This window comes from Schistocerca nitens, chromosome 8 (genome assembly GCF_023898315.1).
Source record: "Schistocerca nitens isolate TAMUIC-IGC-003100 chromosome 8, iqSchNite1.1, whole genome shotgun sequence".
Classification (NCBI taxonomy): Eukaryota; Metazoa; Arthropoda; class Insecta; order Orthoptera; family Acrididae; genus Schistocerca; species Schistocerca nitens.
In genome coordinates, this window is record NC_064621.1 from 160,255,490 (window position 1) to 160,271,407 (window position 15,918).

The following is a 15,918-nucleotide window of genomic DNA, read 5'->3' on the forward strand; positions in this document are numbered from 1 at the left end:
CACATTTTATTGGTAACTGAATTTTATTGTTGTTTTATTGAAGCAGGTCTGATACGACGGTATGTGTGAGACATTTGGGTTGAAGACTGACCACACTACATAATACACACGAGAATCTTTTACTTTGGTTAGCGCGCCTGTATTAGAGATTTTGGTGTGGAGTACTGAAATGGCTGATGCGGTGACTCATGAGCAGTGTGTGGGTTTACCTCAAATTTGACTTCAATTGGATGGTGATTTAAACGAAAGGTCCACATTTCAAAAAAAGTTTTACTAACTGGGAAAATATTTCGTAGTGGCAGCTTGTTTTCACTTTGAGAAATGTCTCACAAACGGATCGTTCGCTGTCCCATGTTTACAGAAAAGTTCTTGCTTTTCTTGTCGTGTGTGTCCACCAGTGTCAGTTTTCGTTGTTATTTATGGTATGATACATTCCGTATATGTAGCAGACTACATGCCAGAAATTTCGTAAGAACAGAGTTGTTATAATCCATCCTTACCCTATTCCCTGTCCCTGAGCTAAATGAGATAGATCAGTTCGATCCAATTGTCTATCAATCCTTTTATTTTTCAAGCCACCTGCCACAAAGCGTGTGAGGTTGAGAAAGTTTTTAAAAAAGTTGCCGTCATTATTGAGCACTTTTAGTAGCGCCTGCGGACTAGCAACCCGTCAAACACACTTACTGAAAATGTCAATTACTGAAATCAATTTATTAATTTCTAACTGGCTGGTGTTTTCATCTCTTACAGAATTACAACGTCTATCTCGTATCGTGGAATGTGTTTACTGGCCAAGACCGCGCATTCCTTGCGTCGTAGATTTTGACATCAGGGCCCAGAAGAAGTGTCACCCTTCTTTCTTCCCTGGTGTCTATAGAACTGGGTACGTCTGTTTTTAAATATCTCGTTATAGAGAGTAAAAACTGTTTACTCTGTTATTAATTTATCTCCAGTCGTCAAAAAACAATACAGCTAATTAGAAATGAAATAATAAGAGGCGCATTGGTTTTTATGCTTCATAAGAAAAGCGTTCAGTTTCGTAGGTCATTCATGCCTATGTCCACGCACATACACGCGTTCAGGAGCAGATGGCGTGACAATTTCTCGTGCTACGTTTCGCGTGTTTGCTCACCAGACATTTTCTGACGTAAATTGCCAAGCGTGGCAATCACAACAAGTGATAAGGGGCAGGAGATCGCGTGCTATACGCAAGAATTTTTCGAGGTATTTGAATTTTAAGGGGGAGGTGGACTTCTCGAAGGTGTTTGCGAGGAGATATTGACCAGAAGCCTACGCGAAGATTTCTCTTGCAGTATTAATCGTGTTTCCTGCTTCCATATGGTGCTACGCTGAGTGTAACCACTATATCGGCAAATTTTTATCGTACACTTTCTGATTGTGACGGCGTTATGCATTATAGACCCCAACAAGTAAACTGGGTCAAATATTTTCGGTAACCATGATGTAATACTGATTCGTACGCCGTTACGCCAACAGCCTAGCCGCAGTGGTAACACCGGTTCCCGTCAGATCACCGAAGTTCAGCGCTGTCGGACTGGGCTAGCACTAGGATGGGTGACCATCCGGTCTGTCGAGCGCTGTTGGCAAGCGGGCTGCACTCGGCCCTTGTGAGGCAAACTGGGGAGAAACTTGATTGGGACGTAGCGGCTCCGGTCTCAAAACTGACATACTGCCGGGAGAGCGGTGTGCTGACCACATGTCCCTCCACATCTGCATCCAGTGACGCCTGTGGTCTGAGGATTACACGGCGGCCGGTCGGTATCGTTGAGACTTCCAAGGCCTGTTCGCACGGAGTACGCCGTCGCTAATTCGACGAAATTTATGGAACAGATGTATCATTGGTGCTTTGCACATCACAAATAATGTTGCACTGTGTCTTACATAACTGCTGCCTTACGTATTCTGGTAAAGGGCGTGGGAGTTTTTGTACGCTTTGTAGAGCGTTTGGTGCTGTTACGTTAGAGAAAAATTAGCGGTTATATTTGAATTTCTGCGGAAGCCATGACTATATTAGCGTCCCTCCCTCTTAGATATCATATTCCGTAACCTCTACCTCACGATGAGTTGTGTCGGCCAATGGCAATCTCTATTTGACTGTTTAAGAGGACCGTAACAATACTCACGATAAATTCAGTACACCTTCTAACAAGAGAACCTCCCCATCGCACCCCCCTCAGATTTAGTTATAAGCTGGCACAGTGGATAGGCCTTGAAAACCAGAACACAGATCAATCGAGGAAACAGGAAGAAGTTGTGTGGAAGTATGAGAAAATAAGCAAAATATACAAACTGAGTAGTCCATGCGCAATATAGGCAACATCCAGGATACCGTGATCTCAAGAGCGCCGTGGTCCCGTGGTTACCGTGAGCGGCTGCTGAACGAGAGGTCCTTGGTTTAAGTCTTCCCTGGAGTGAAAAGTTTGCTTTCTTTATTTTCGCAAAGTTGTGATCTGTCCGTTCGTTCATTGACGTCTCTGTTCACTGTAATAAGTTTAGTGTCTGTGTTTCGCGATCGCACCGCTAAACCGTGCGATTAGTAGACGAAAGGACGTGCCTCTTCGATGGGAACCGAAAACATTTGATCGCATAGGTCAACCGATTCCTCCACAGGAAAACACGTCTGATATATTCTATACAACACAGGTGACGGCATGTGCGTCACATGACAGGAATATGTTTTCGACCCACCTAACTTGTACACTTGGCGAATGGGCTAAAAGATTCGTCTATCTTGCCCGATTTAGGTTTTCTTGTGGATGTGATAATCACCCCCCAAAAAAGTAATGAAAACATAAGAGTTTGTGACATAAACTGTAAATAAAAAATTAAACTTTTCACCCAAGGGAATACGTGAACCAAGGACCTCTCGCTCCGCATCTGCTCACGCTAACCACGGGACCACAGCGCTCATGAGCTCAGCCTCTCCTTGATGTTGCATATGTTGCGCATGGAGAACTCAGTTTGTATATTTTGCTTATTTTTTCATACTTCCACACAACTTCTTCCTGTTTTCTCGATTGATCTGTATTCAGTTTTCAAGGCCTATCCACTGTGCCAACTTATAATTAAATCTGAGGGGGGTGCGATGGGGAGGTTCCCTTGTAAGAAAGACATCAAGATTGCAGCACCAGCATACCCATTTAACCTTTCCTCCAATTCAACCTTTCACCACTCACGAACTTCTGTTACCCATAGTTGATGAATCATCAACTTTAAGTAGTTCTGTTTCACTCTATGTGCCATCAACATCGTCGTCGTACCTAGTCTTGAGATATGTGAAATCAGTTTTGAGCGAGAAAAAACACGTTTCTGAGTCACAAGCTAAAATTTCTTTGCAGACGTATGTGACCATACTTTCTTCAGCACTCAGTGATACAGATAGCCTTGAGCGAAACTGTTTATATTACATAGATGTGAAGCGTTTCAGTAATCACGATCTTCAGAATCTATAGTGTAAATAACGGTGGTGGTGGTTAGTGTTTAACGTCCCGTCGACAACGAGGTCATTAGAGACGGAGCGCAAGCTCGGGTTAGGGAAGGATTGGGAAGGAAATCGGCCGTGCCCTTTCAAAGGAACCATCCCGGCATTTGCCTGGAGCGATTTAGGGAAATCACGGAAAACTTAAATCAGGATGGCTGGAGACGGGATTGAACCGTCGTCCTCCCGAATGCGAGTCCAGTGTGCTAACCACTGCGCCACCTCGCTCGGTGGATATGGAACGGATATGGAACAGCGATGTATTTACTATAACATTGAATCAACCTACAGATGACTGTATTACATAGTTACCACTCAAAATTGGCACAATGCAAGAAAATATCTTCTGAGAACTCCCATTTCAAGAAAATACGTGACCTGGATGAAGACTGAGTGACAGCTGGCATGCAGTATCGTGCGAACAAAAACTATGTATGTTTGTATGTCAACGTTTTGTCTTCACTACATTGGCGTACCACAGCGTATTTCCTCTTGGTATTATATAACATTATTTTGGATATGCTTTTTGAGTATACGTTGAACTTTATGTTTTTGTATGTATAATTACGACTTTCATAAGGCTTTAGTCTGCAACCGCACTACATAGCTATTAACCATTAAGACGATACCTCGGGGTGCTGTTATTCCGTCCTCTAGCGACGCGTAACATTTTCCTCGTGCTTACCAACATACCCCGTACCGGTGGCATTGGCTGCATACCGCTCACATGTCAAGAATTTGCAGTCAATTGATTGTGCTCTGTTCATTGTCTTTCAGGAGCTGTTTGATTTTATTGTTACAAGTGCTTTGTTGACTCATCTATTGCTTCACTTCATGTTCTATGAAATACGGGGGCTGGTTGAAAATGTGGAAACACCTCGATAAATACATCCTTGAACATAAATGCAGGTGCTAATCAAACCTGGAGGCTGCAATGTTGTATTTAACAACGAACGTCATCTGTGCAATGTGCACAATACGTTGCAAGTGTCAATCGTGGGAAAAACTGCGTTCTGTGTAATTGATGATGATCATGTCCCATACTCCGAGGGGCGTTGGGGACGATGCGGGAGACCCGCACGGCCGTACTAGGCAAGGTCCTAGCGAAGGTGGTTTGCCATTGCCTTCCTCCGACCGTAATGGGGACGAATGATGACGACGACACTACATCACCCAGTCATCTCGAGGCAGGAAAAATCCCCGATCCCGACGGGAATCGAACCCGGGCCCCCGTGCGCGGGAAGCGAGAACGCTACCTTAAGACCTTCCCCGTATTCCCGTAGATTCAGTCACTATCATCAGTTGTTCATAAGCCACCACTGTTAAACATCTCTGCTTAACTTCAAATACCATACATTTCATATCACTATTTGACTAGCTAGTCTAGTCGTTAGCTTCGTTGGCTACTGACTTGCAACTCTGCTTCTGTTTCCAGCGACAATGATTGTATGGTGGGAAACTCTCGAACGAGATTTACTCGTCCTCGTGAGGACTGGAAACTGGCAAAGTGTTTTGAAATTAATATTTAGTGGTAGAGTCAGACAGTAATTCACAGAAATAACCAGTCCCAGCCGAGATCGTCCTCCTTCAAATCACGAAATTAAGTCAAAATATACTTCAATCGTGCAAGCAAGTAACTACATTTTCTACGCAGCTGAGCTGAAACTTTCGAGTTCTGTGAAGTTCTTTGTAACAGTGCCAACAAATATACCTTCCAAAATGTGTTGGGAGTATAATGACAGCCGGCCGTTGTGGCCGAGCGGTTCAAAGCACTTCAGTCCGGAACCGCGCTGCTGCTACAGTCGCAGGTTCGAATCCTGCCTCAGGCATGGATGTGTGTGATGTTCTTAGGTTAGTTAGGTTTAAGTAGTTCTAAGTCTAGGGGACTGATGACCTCAGATGTTAAGTCCCAAGGTGTTTAGAGCCATTTGAACAATTTTTGTATAGCGACGAACAGCCGATGTGCCATCAAATTTTCGCGCAGCTTGAAGCCACACAACTTTTGTCAGTACCATCTTCATAAGCACACTTCTCCTTTTAGTAATCCGCGTACCCAAAGACCACAATGGACTGAGGTGACAGAACTCAGGGGGTAGCTATATGATGATATACCGATGGTGGTAGGATCGTGTACACAAGGTATAAAAGAGCAGTGCATGGACGGAGCTGTCATTTGTTCTCAACTGATTCGTGTGAAAAGGTTTCTAACGTGATTATAGCCGCACGACGTGAATAAACAGACTTTGAACGCGGAATGGTGGTTGGAGCCAGAAACATGGGACATTCCATTTTTAGAAGCATTAGGGAATTCACTATTCCGAGAGCCACAATGTCAAGAGCGTGCCAAGAACAACAAATTTCAGGCATTGCCTGTCACCACGGAAGAAGTAGTGGCCGAAGGCCTTGACTTAACGACCAAGAGCAGTGGCGATTGCGCAGACTTCTCAGTGCTAGCAGACAAGCAAGACTGCTTGAAATAACCGCAGAAGTCAATTTGAGACGTACGACGAACGTATCCGTTAGGACAGTGCGGCGAAATTTGGCATTAATACGCTACGACAGGAAACGACATCGCCTGCAGCGCCTCTCTTGGACTCTTGACCATACCAGTTGGACCCTAGACGACTGTAAAACGGTAGCGAGGTGAGATGAGTCCCAATTTCAGTTGGTAAGCGCCGATGGTAGGGTTCGATTCTGGTGCAGACCCCATGAAGGTGTCAAGAAGGCACTGTTCAAGATGGTGGTGACTCCATAATAGTGTGGGGTGTGTTTACAGAGAATAGACTGGATGCTCTGGTTATGTTAGGCTACTTGGAGCCCATCTACAGTCGTTCGTGGACTTCATGTTCTCAAACAACTAAGGAATTTTTGTGGATTGGTTCAAATGGCTCTGAGCACTATGGGACTTAACATCTATGGTCATCAGTCCCCTAGAACTTAGAACTACTTAAACCTAACTAACCTAAGGACATCACACAACACCCAGCCATCACGAGGCAGAGAAAATCCCTGACCCCGCCGGGAATCGAACCCGGGAACCCGGGCGTGGGAAGCGAGAACGCTACCGCACGACCACGAGATGCGGGCAATTTTTGTGGATGAGAATGTCATTGGAACACGGGTGTTCGCTATAGATTTGAAGAATATTATAGATAATTCGAGCGGCTGATTTGCCATCCAGATATTCCTACGTTAGTCCCAGATAACATGAGTTCCATAAAATCGAGAGGCCAGTTGGGGCACAAAATCCATCACCGGCAACACTTTCACAATTATGGGCGGCTATAGAGACAGCACAGCTCAATGTTTCTGCAGGGGACTTCCAAAGATTTGTTGAGTTCTTGCCACGTTTAGTTGCTGCACTACGCAGGGAAAAAGGCGGTCCAACACGGAAGTAAGAGACACGCCGTGACTTTTGTCACCCCAGTGTGTACCACCGCCAGGCGTCCGGCCGTGGATCAAGGGTCAGAGCGCAGTGGAGCTGCGGTGGCCCCAGTCGCTGTACTAGATGTGCCGGCTGGTGCCGCGGCTGAGTCGCGTGGATGCGTCGCGCAGCTAGCGGCGACCGCCTAATTAGGCTAACACGCCTAATTAACGGACAGCCCGTGCGCGCCCGCGCAGCACCACGTAACAGCTGGCTCTGTCCTGCACGCCTCTGGGCAGACACACGCAGATTGTGCACGGTTTAGCAGTACCTACCCCCCTAACCAAATTCCTAAACTTGTTCACTTACACGTAAACCTACCCAAGCTATATACTTCGATTTTAATCGCCTTTGAGTATGTTTTAGTGTAGGGCGACATAAAAGACACAAGTTTTTTTATACGAGCCCATATTGCCGTTAAGGGGGTGAAACATCCTCTTGAAAAAATTGAGTTTAACGTTTCTGAATGAATACCGTTTGTTATGGCGTAACCGCAAGCGCCCGGAACGAGGACAACGAATGAAAGACCAGAGAAGAAGGTAAAAAGACGTCGGCCAATGGGACCACACTTAACGCTGACAGGTAAGGTGAGATTCTGAAAAAGCTCAAACGGGCAATTCAGAACCGGAGAAAAGGAATGTTGAGCAAGGGCGTGCGCATTCTCCATGACAACACTCGCCCACACATCGCTCGGCAAACCGTTGCTCTCCTGCAACAGTTTCAGTGGAACATAATCACCCACCCACCCTATAGTCCTGACTAGGCGCCCAGTAACTATCACCTGTTCCCTAGGTTAAAAGAACATTTGGCCGGAAAGCGATTTAGCTCCGACGACGAGGTGAAAGAAGAGGTTCATAACTTTCTGAACAGCATGGCGGCGAGCTGGTATGACATGGGCTTACAAAAACTGCGACAGTGTCTACAAAAATGCATCGACAGAAATGGTGATTATGTCGAAAAATATCTAAATGTTCAAGCTGTAAACTGATGTAAACCACTGTAGAAATAAACAAGTCTATGTACTTATAAAAAGTAGGAGACCTTACTTTAGGGATTACCCTCGTACAATTTCTTATGTTTTCTATCAGGGAAGGATTGATGTTTGTAATATGTTCGATCCTACAGTCCTCACTTCAGATGACAAACACACGAATTTCTTCTAAAGCAAACTAAGTGATTGTATTCTAGTTAATTCCACCTCCGTTGTGAGACAACAAATGTGCTCAGTCAAACGGAAACTGATAAGAGGGAAATGTCACTATGTCCCTGCGACCGAAAAGTGCTCAATTGGTACATCCTTTTGATTGTGACAACTTGTGTTTTATGGTCTAATAGTGACTCTAATAGTGGCTCTTTATTGATTTACGTAAAGTTTTTGAAGACTGTTGTGCTATTATTTTTAATTATTGATCACGACTCAGGGAATACGCTTCATCCTTGTGGCCTGTTTTCTTGTGCTGTCATCCACAGACTCTGTAATGATCGAAAGTGTGTGTGTATGTTTCAACGTAACTGTTAGACTTCGAAATTAAGAGGGTCGTTCCGAAAGTAAGGCCTCCTATTTTTATTCATGATCCCACAGGAGATACACGAATCACAAGAGCACACCTAAATAGAGCAATATTTCAGCTACAGACTCATTTTTCCACATAGTCACCACCACTCGTTATGCATTTTGCAACGATGAACCAGAGCCTGCATGCCACGCTTGTAAAAATCGGAATCAGCTGAGGCTAACCACAGCATCCCAGTCTTGAAAATGTTCGCCACGTAGTCCATCTTTCAAAGGCCAAAAGAGATGGAAGTCTGCAGGCGCTAAATCGGGACTGTACCGTGTATGTAGTAACCCAATCCAGCCGAATTTTGCAATGAGTTCTTGGTCACAAAACTGGTGTGGAGCTTGGCGTTATCATGTTGAACGTAAAAGCTGGTCTTCTTCTCTGGCATTGCCCTGGAAAGTTCGGCTTTCAGCTTAGTCGGTGCTGTCATGTAGAGTGCTGAATTGAGAGTTTCGCCGGCTCCAGGACATCCGAAACAACCACACACTGGCTATCCCAGAAAACTGAGCGCATCACTTTTCCTGTGTCTCGAATTCCTTCTTTGACTGACAATTCACATGTCGCCATTCCACGCACTGTCTTTTGGATTTCGGCTCGTAGTGGTGACACCACGCCTCATCTCCGGTGACGACGTTATTCAGAAAACTGTCACCTTCATATTGATCCAACAGGTTCCCACCAATTTCCATTCTTTTCTGTTCTTTGTAAGCATTCAAGGGACCCATCTCGGCAAACTTTGCGATAACGAAGATGTTACAACATTGTTTCCAAGGCATTACAGCTGACATTCAGCTTTGCTCACAATTCGCTGGTCGTTATCCGCCGATCAGCACAGATGAGTTGATCAAGACGCTCTTCATTGAGAGAGATGACAGCTGTGCAGGGGCGACCGGGCCGTGGCTTGTCATACACCCCCTTTTCATCACCTTGAAAATAACGTACCCATCGCTTCTCATTGCTCACGTCTATTGTATCGTCTCCATGCACCTTCAGCAAGCGTCGATGGATTGCAATCGGCTCAATTTCGTCAGCAGTGAGGAATTCAATCACACATCGCTGTTTTAAAATCGCGTTTCTATCAGATTCCAAATTGTAACACTTCTCTGCTGGTGCCAACTACCACAGAACAACGGAATCACCTGCAAATCAAAGAGGAAGGTTCAGGCATTAGCACTACATCAACGACATCTGGTGTGGATATCCAGAGTCACCACAAAAAAAATAGGAGCCATTACTTTCGGAACGACACTCGTAATTCGCTGAATGCGAATTCTTTAACATCAGCTATAGATCCACCAAGGAACAGAGCCATATGAAAATTTCTGCAGGGCCGTGACTCGAACCCACGTTTCCGGCTTGTCGCGAGCGCCCACCTTAACCACATCGTGATATGTAGCATGTAATAATATTGTTATGTATTAATGTGAGAGTACGAGAGAGAGGGACAAGACATTCTTTATTACTCTGTGGCGTAGTGCACTTAGATAATTATTATTAGATAGTAAAGCTTTTGTTGTTGTTAAGATTCAGTTTCATGGGAGACGAGTTTGATCTTAATTGTGTAGTACAAATCGACGCCATTGCGAGATTGTGAAAGAAATTTATATGATAGAGAATCGCTAATTCGTGGGCGAGAAGAATTACATTGACACTAAGGTCAATAAAACTTCGTTCATTTCAAAAAGGTACGTGTTATTTCCACAAACGACGTAAACTCGAGTGTCATCAATTAATGAATACCAGCTGGAGAGCAATTCTGACGGGAGCGTTCAGTTCTAAATAATTTGATGCTTTCTCCGGAAAAGACGTGATTTCACGGATCATTTTGTTTTTTTGCCACCAATGTTTCTGAGAACTGAAGGCAAATCTGATTGCTATGCAACAGAGCCCCGACGAATATTTCTCCGCTACTTAAAGATTAACACTTTCAGCTTCGATACAGCATCTGCAGCAGCTGGAGCAGATCAGCATAACAACGGAAGCGTATAGTGTGAAAGCAGTTTCAGCCATCGCCCTGTGTCCCACCAACGGTGTATGTCTGTGTGTGTGTTATGTTGAAGTGAATACAATCACTCATACATAGGCCTATAAAGCCACAACACAAGTTGGTGTGGGAAACAAAATGGCTCTGAGCACTATGGGACTTAACTGCTGAGGTCATCAGTCCCCTAGAACTTAGAACTACTTAAACCTAACTAGCCTAAGGACATCACACACATCCATGCCCGAGGCAGCATTCGAAGCTGCGACCGTAGCGGGTGCGCGGTTCCAGACTGTAGCGCCTAGGACCGCTCGGCCACTCCGGCCGGTGTGGAAACATCTCAGTATACTGTATAGGCAAAATACAAATAACAGTAAGTGGAGACAGCTGTGTGATTTTATAATCGTCTATCCCTGCACGGCTCCTGAATCGGCCCAAAATTACCCCTGTCACACTGTCTACATCTTTAAATCGTACTTTACTGTATTTCGAACAGCTGTGGATCGTCAACATTGTCTTTCAGACATGCATGTAGGTTCCCGTTAGTCGTTCTCTGAATAGACATAAAATGTAATATAAATTTACAGCAGGAGATTATATATATAAGCAATACTCACCGTTACCCGATCAATCGTTGTATCGGTATATAATAACCGGCTTTTTCAACAGTTGCGTATCCGGCGACAATGGAGAGTGTCCTCATTTATGTACTTGCGAAATCACGTATTCGCTCTCCTTTCTGTACTGATTTAGTCCACTGGAAACCGACAACAGATTCAAGTGACCAGTTAAATGGGCAGTGACGAAGACGCGTGTATTCAGTCTCCGAGTATGCGGAGACAACGAGTTCGGAGATGACGTTATAGGAGCCGCTGGAGAATTTAAAGCGGGTACATGGAGCTGATTTCCTGTTTCTAGTGGACGGACTTGTAGTAAGAAGAATGGATGATATATGGGAGAAGAGAACTGTTTGTTGGATTTTAGGAAATGACGGAAGACAGAGACGGCGAGTAAATGGAATGCGAGTAGCTAACCGAAAAAAAAGGAGTGGCGTGAATGATCAGATTAATACGTCAGTTGATGTTAAACGCTCTCGTAAAACAATGATGACCAATAACACTAAATAGCAGGGACATTGCGAAATCAAGAACTGCTGGATATACAAAATAGGAACTAATAAAATTTAATGAATGTACAACTCTACATGCACCATTTTGATGCTAGAGTGCAATATATTTATACCATGCTACACCCTCTACAGTACCTTCTAGTGACTCTGCCAAACTCACGTAACCCATACAAGCAGCAGTAACTGTCTTAATTACAGTTCGTCGAGAAAGAGTTATTATGGCCATCTCATCTTCAGTGATTCACTACTTGGTCAGTGCCTCCCGTTTCTGTGGAACTGACTTTGTAATTGCCGTCCTACAAGCAAATCCGGCTTTAGAGGCGAGGAAGCCCTTCGCGTTTCGCCACGTGCTGAGCAGAAATGTTGACGGCAGAACAATCTAAAACGTCGATGCGAGGATGAAAGAACTCTGTTACGTGGCATACGATACACGCAGTAGAAAATTACAATCTCTCAGTAATTTCCGATGCCTTACCATGAGGAAACAGAGGGGTTATCTCGATGGTCACTTTCCCATTAACTGTCTTCTAGTACAGTTTTCGTTGTTTTCCTTGATGACAATTACAGAATTGGGCCGTTTTCTCCACTTTTAAAGGAATTTGAAACACAACAGACGATATTCGCAACCAAAAAATAATACGCGTCTCTCCTGTATTATTATACTCAGTTATAGCTGTGCGATGAATCTCAGTATGTCAAAAGTTCGGAAGACTTATAATACCGCCCTTGATAGTAGAAGATCCATTTATCTGATTCGTGTACAGTTTTAAATGCGTCGGTACTACAACTACCTTCCCGGCTATATTTATTATATACTAATCGGTTGGATCTAGCAGTGAAACTTACTTTCATTTCACGACTGTTCCATCCTGTGGTAATTTTAAGCATCAGCGAACTGAGTAAAGGCAACTGTGTCTAACTTAAGGACCGAGATGCCCCTTTACTCTCGTTATTGAAAAGACTTGAGTACACGCTGAAATTGTCATGAAGACTGCCAAAGCTTTCCGAAAATTTACTTAGGCCATGGGAGTATTTAACGCCAGACTGGCATTGAGGCCTTTATACGGAAAGAACTAGCTCAATGAAATTACGAACGTATGAGCAGCTGCCAAAAGCAATACGGGGGAAAAGTGGAAAGCCTAAATAAACACGATACTGGATTTTCGTTCTCAGGAATACGTATGCTTTACACGTTCCTAAATAACTGCACGGATTTCGAATACATTCAGCTTACGTATTCTTTGTTGTGGGATCAAACGTACTGTAACTAATAATGACAAAACAATATCCAGTTAATGTAAGTTGGGATGGAATCATTTAAGACGTTACATTTACTTTTTTAGTGAAGTAAAAAGTAAAACTTTCAAATTAGGAATTATTTTAAAACAGGCAGGTTGGTGGACGTATCAACTCTAGACGCACATCCATCTCAAGACAGTGTTTGTACGACTCTGAGGCATTACGCATGACACAAAAGTAATTTGTTGTATATACACACAGAAAAGAAACTGAGGCACGAAAAGCAATGTGGCAACCTCTTCCTATCCAATAACCGCAGTACTGGCTATTTTTAATGTTAAGGTGGACGATAAAGGTCTCAGGGAAGTTAAAAAACAAGCCCGGTTGCAGAGTTTTGTTTATGTTCGCAGTAATAGCTGTGCTAGTGGAAAACTTGCAAAGCGGCAGGCGCTTCTGTGTGCAAAAGTGCGACCAGGACGCCGGCGGACAATGGCGGCAGGCAGCCGCAGAGGTACAAAGCGACGCTGCGACCTGTGTGGAGCACGCTAGCTCTGCGACGGCCGGAAGGCACAGATAGCGAAGCGCGGCGCTGCACCGCGACACCTCGCCAACCACTAGCACTGCAAACGGAGCCACAGTCGTCTTCAGCCTTTAGCCGATAGTAGGGGAGGCGACTGTGAAAGAGCGGGTTGGGCGGCTCCACGGAAATTAATGGTTCTAGATGGAAATCACTTTACACATTTTTTGTAAAAGTAAATAAAATAGCAGACAACAGTGCCACCTGGGGAACCTCTGTTGTATCAGGGTTGCCCAGGGAAGTGAAACTGTTTGCGTGGACAATCGTAACCTGGACATTTGTTTTTAATAATAAGAGTAAAAAAAAAGCAGAAACTAGATCATTTGGATGTGACGTTAGAAACTGCTGCAACCAAGTAACTAACAGGACTTAAAAGAACAGTTCCCCTGATAAAGTTCTCGGAAAATCACGTGAGTGATTAACTGATGCAAAAGTATCAGAATGTGCTCGTCTTTACTTTCAGAAATACAGCAGTGCTTCGAAGAACTGTCACCCCATCATCTACAAAACTTTGGAACATATTGCTGGAAAGATAAAGCCAGTTTGAGAAACTGTGGACTCTCCTGGTTGGAACAGATGAATTTCACCTAGTGAAAACACTTTCGCATATGAACAATTAAGGTGAGCGTAGTACAAGGGGCGTTCAGTAAGTAATAGAACACATTTTTTCGGCCAGTTTCGGTTGAAAAAAATGCAGAATTTGTTTACATCGTGAACATTTTCCCTCCAGCCCCTATAGTTTCTTAAAGTTCGGATATGTGGCGACGCTGTATGTAGCCTTCAAAACGGTATCTGTGACAGAGGTGCGTTCCAAGCAGAGACCTACCATTGTATTTCTTTTGGTGGAAGATCATGTTGTTGTTGTTGTTGTGGTCTTCAGTCCTGAGACTGGTTTGATGCAGCTCTCCATGCTACTCTATCCTGTGCAAGCTTTTTCATCTCCCAGTACCTACTGCAACCTACATCCTTCTGAATCTGCTTAGTGTATTCATCTCTTGGTCTCCCTCTACGATTTTTACCCTCCACGCTGCCCTCCAATACTAAATTGGTGATCCCTCGATGCCTCAGAACATGTCCTACCAACCGATCCCTTCTTCTAGTCAAGTTGTGCCACAAACTTCTCTTCTCCCCAATCCTATTCAATACTTCCTCATTAGTTATGTGATCTACCCATCTAATCTTCAGCATTCTTCTGTAGCACCACATTTCGAAAGCTTCTATTCTCTTCTTGTCCAAACTATTTATCGTCCATGTTTCACTTCCATACATGGCTGCACTCCATACAAATACTTTCAGAAACGACTTCCTGACACTTAAATCTATACTCGATGTTAACAAATTTCTCTTCTTCAGAAACGCTTTCCTTGCCATTGCCAGTCTACATTTTATATCCTCTCTACTTCGATCATCATCAGTTATTTTGCTCCCCAAATAGCAAAACTCCTTTACTACTTTAAGTGTCTCATTTCCTAATCTAATTCCCTCAGCATCACCCGATTTAATTACACTACATTCCATTATCCTTGTTTTGCTTTTGTTGATGTTCGTCTTATATCCTCCTTTCAAGACACTGTCCATTCCGTTCAACTGCTCTTCCAAGTCCTTTGCTGTCTCTGACAGAATTACAATGTCATCGGCGAACCTCATTTATTTCTTCTCCATGAATTTTAATACCTACTCCGAATTTTTCTTTTGTTTCCTTTACTGCTTGCTCAATATACAGATTGAACAACATCGGGGAGAGGCTACAACCCTGTCTTACTCCCATCCCAACCACTGCTTCCCTTCCATGTCCCTCGACTCTTATAACTGCCATCTGGTTTCTGTATAAATTGTAAATAGCCTTTCGCTCCCTGTATTTTACCGCTGCCACCTTTAGAATTTGAAAGAGAGTATTCCAGTCAACATTGTCAAAAGCTTTCTCTAAGTCTACAAATGCTAGAAACGTAGGTTTGCCTTTCCTTAATCTTTCTTCTAAGATAAGTCGTAAGGTCAGTATTGCCTCACGTGTTCCAGTGTTTCTACGGAATCCAAACTGATCTTCCCCGAGGTTGGCTTCTACTAGTTTTTCCATTCGTCTGTAAATACCATAGTGTAGCAGATATTCATAGGCCCTATCAGAATGTCTGTGCAGACCTGTCAGTGAATAAAAGCACTGAGTCATTAGGCGAGGTGTACGTAATCATCTCAACAAGGTCTCTCACGAAGCTGCCAGATCTCCCGCATGCCGGCCCGCCAAGCACAGCTGTGACTCTTGCAATGTTGGAGTCAATCATTAGACGTGACTCACGTACCACAAACAAACACTCGCTGCGCACCTCGACGTGTCTGTTAGTAGTGCTGTCACACTCGTCCATCTGTTCGGATACTGAAAGGTGTGTGCGCACAAGGTTTCTCATCTGTCTTAAAACCCCGGATCTCGAACCTTTCGAGTTCCATCTACTTGGTCCCATGAAGGTTGCACTCCGCCGCAAGCATACATGGATAACGAAGACTGTATTGATGCATCA

At 44.0% G+C, this 15,918-nt stretch overlaps 1 pseudogene; it reads left to right on the forward strand.

The window, feature by feature from the left end:
* The first annotated feature begins 1,489 nt into the window (after nucleotides 1–1,489).
* On the forward strand, nucleotides 1,490–1,607 carry LOC126199831 (5S ribosomal RNA; annotated as a pseudogene).
* The last annotated feature ends 14,311 nt before the right edge of the window (nucleotides 1,608–15,918 follow it).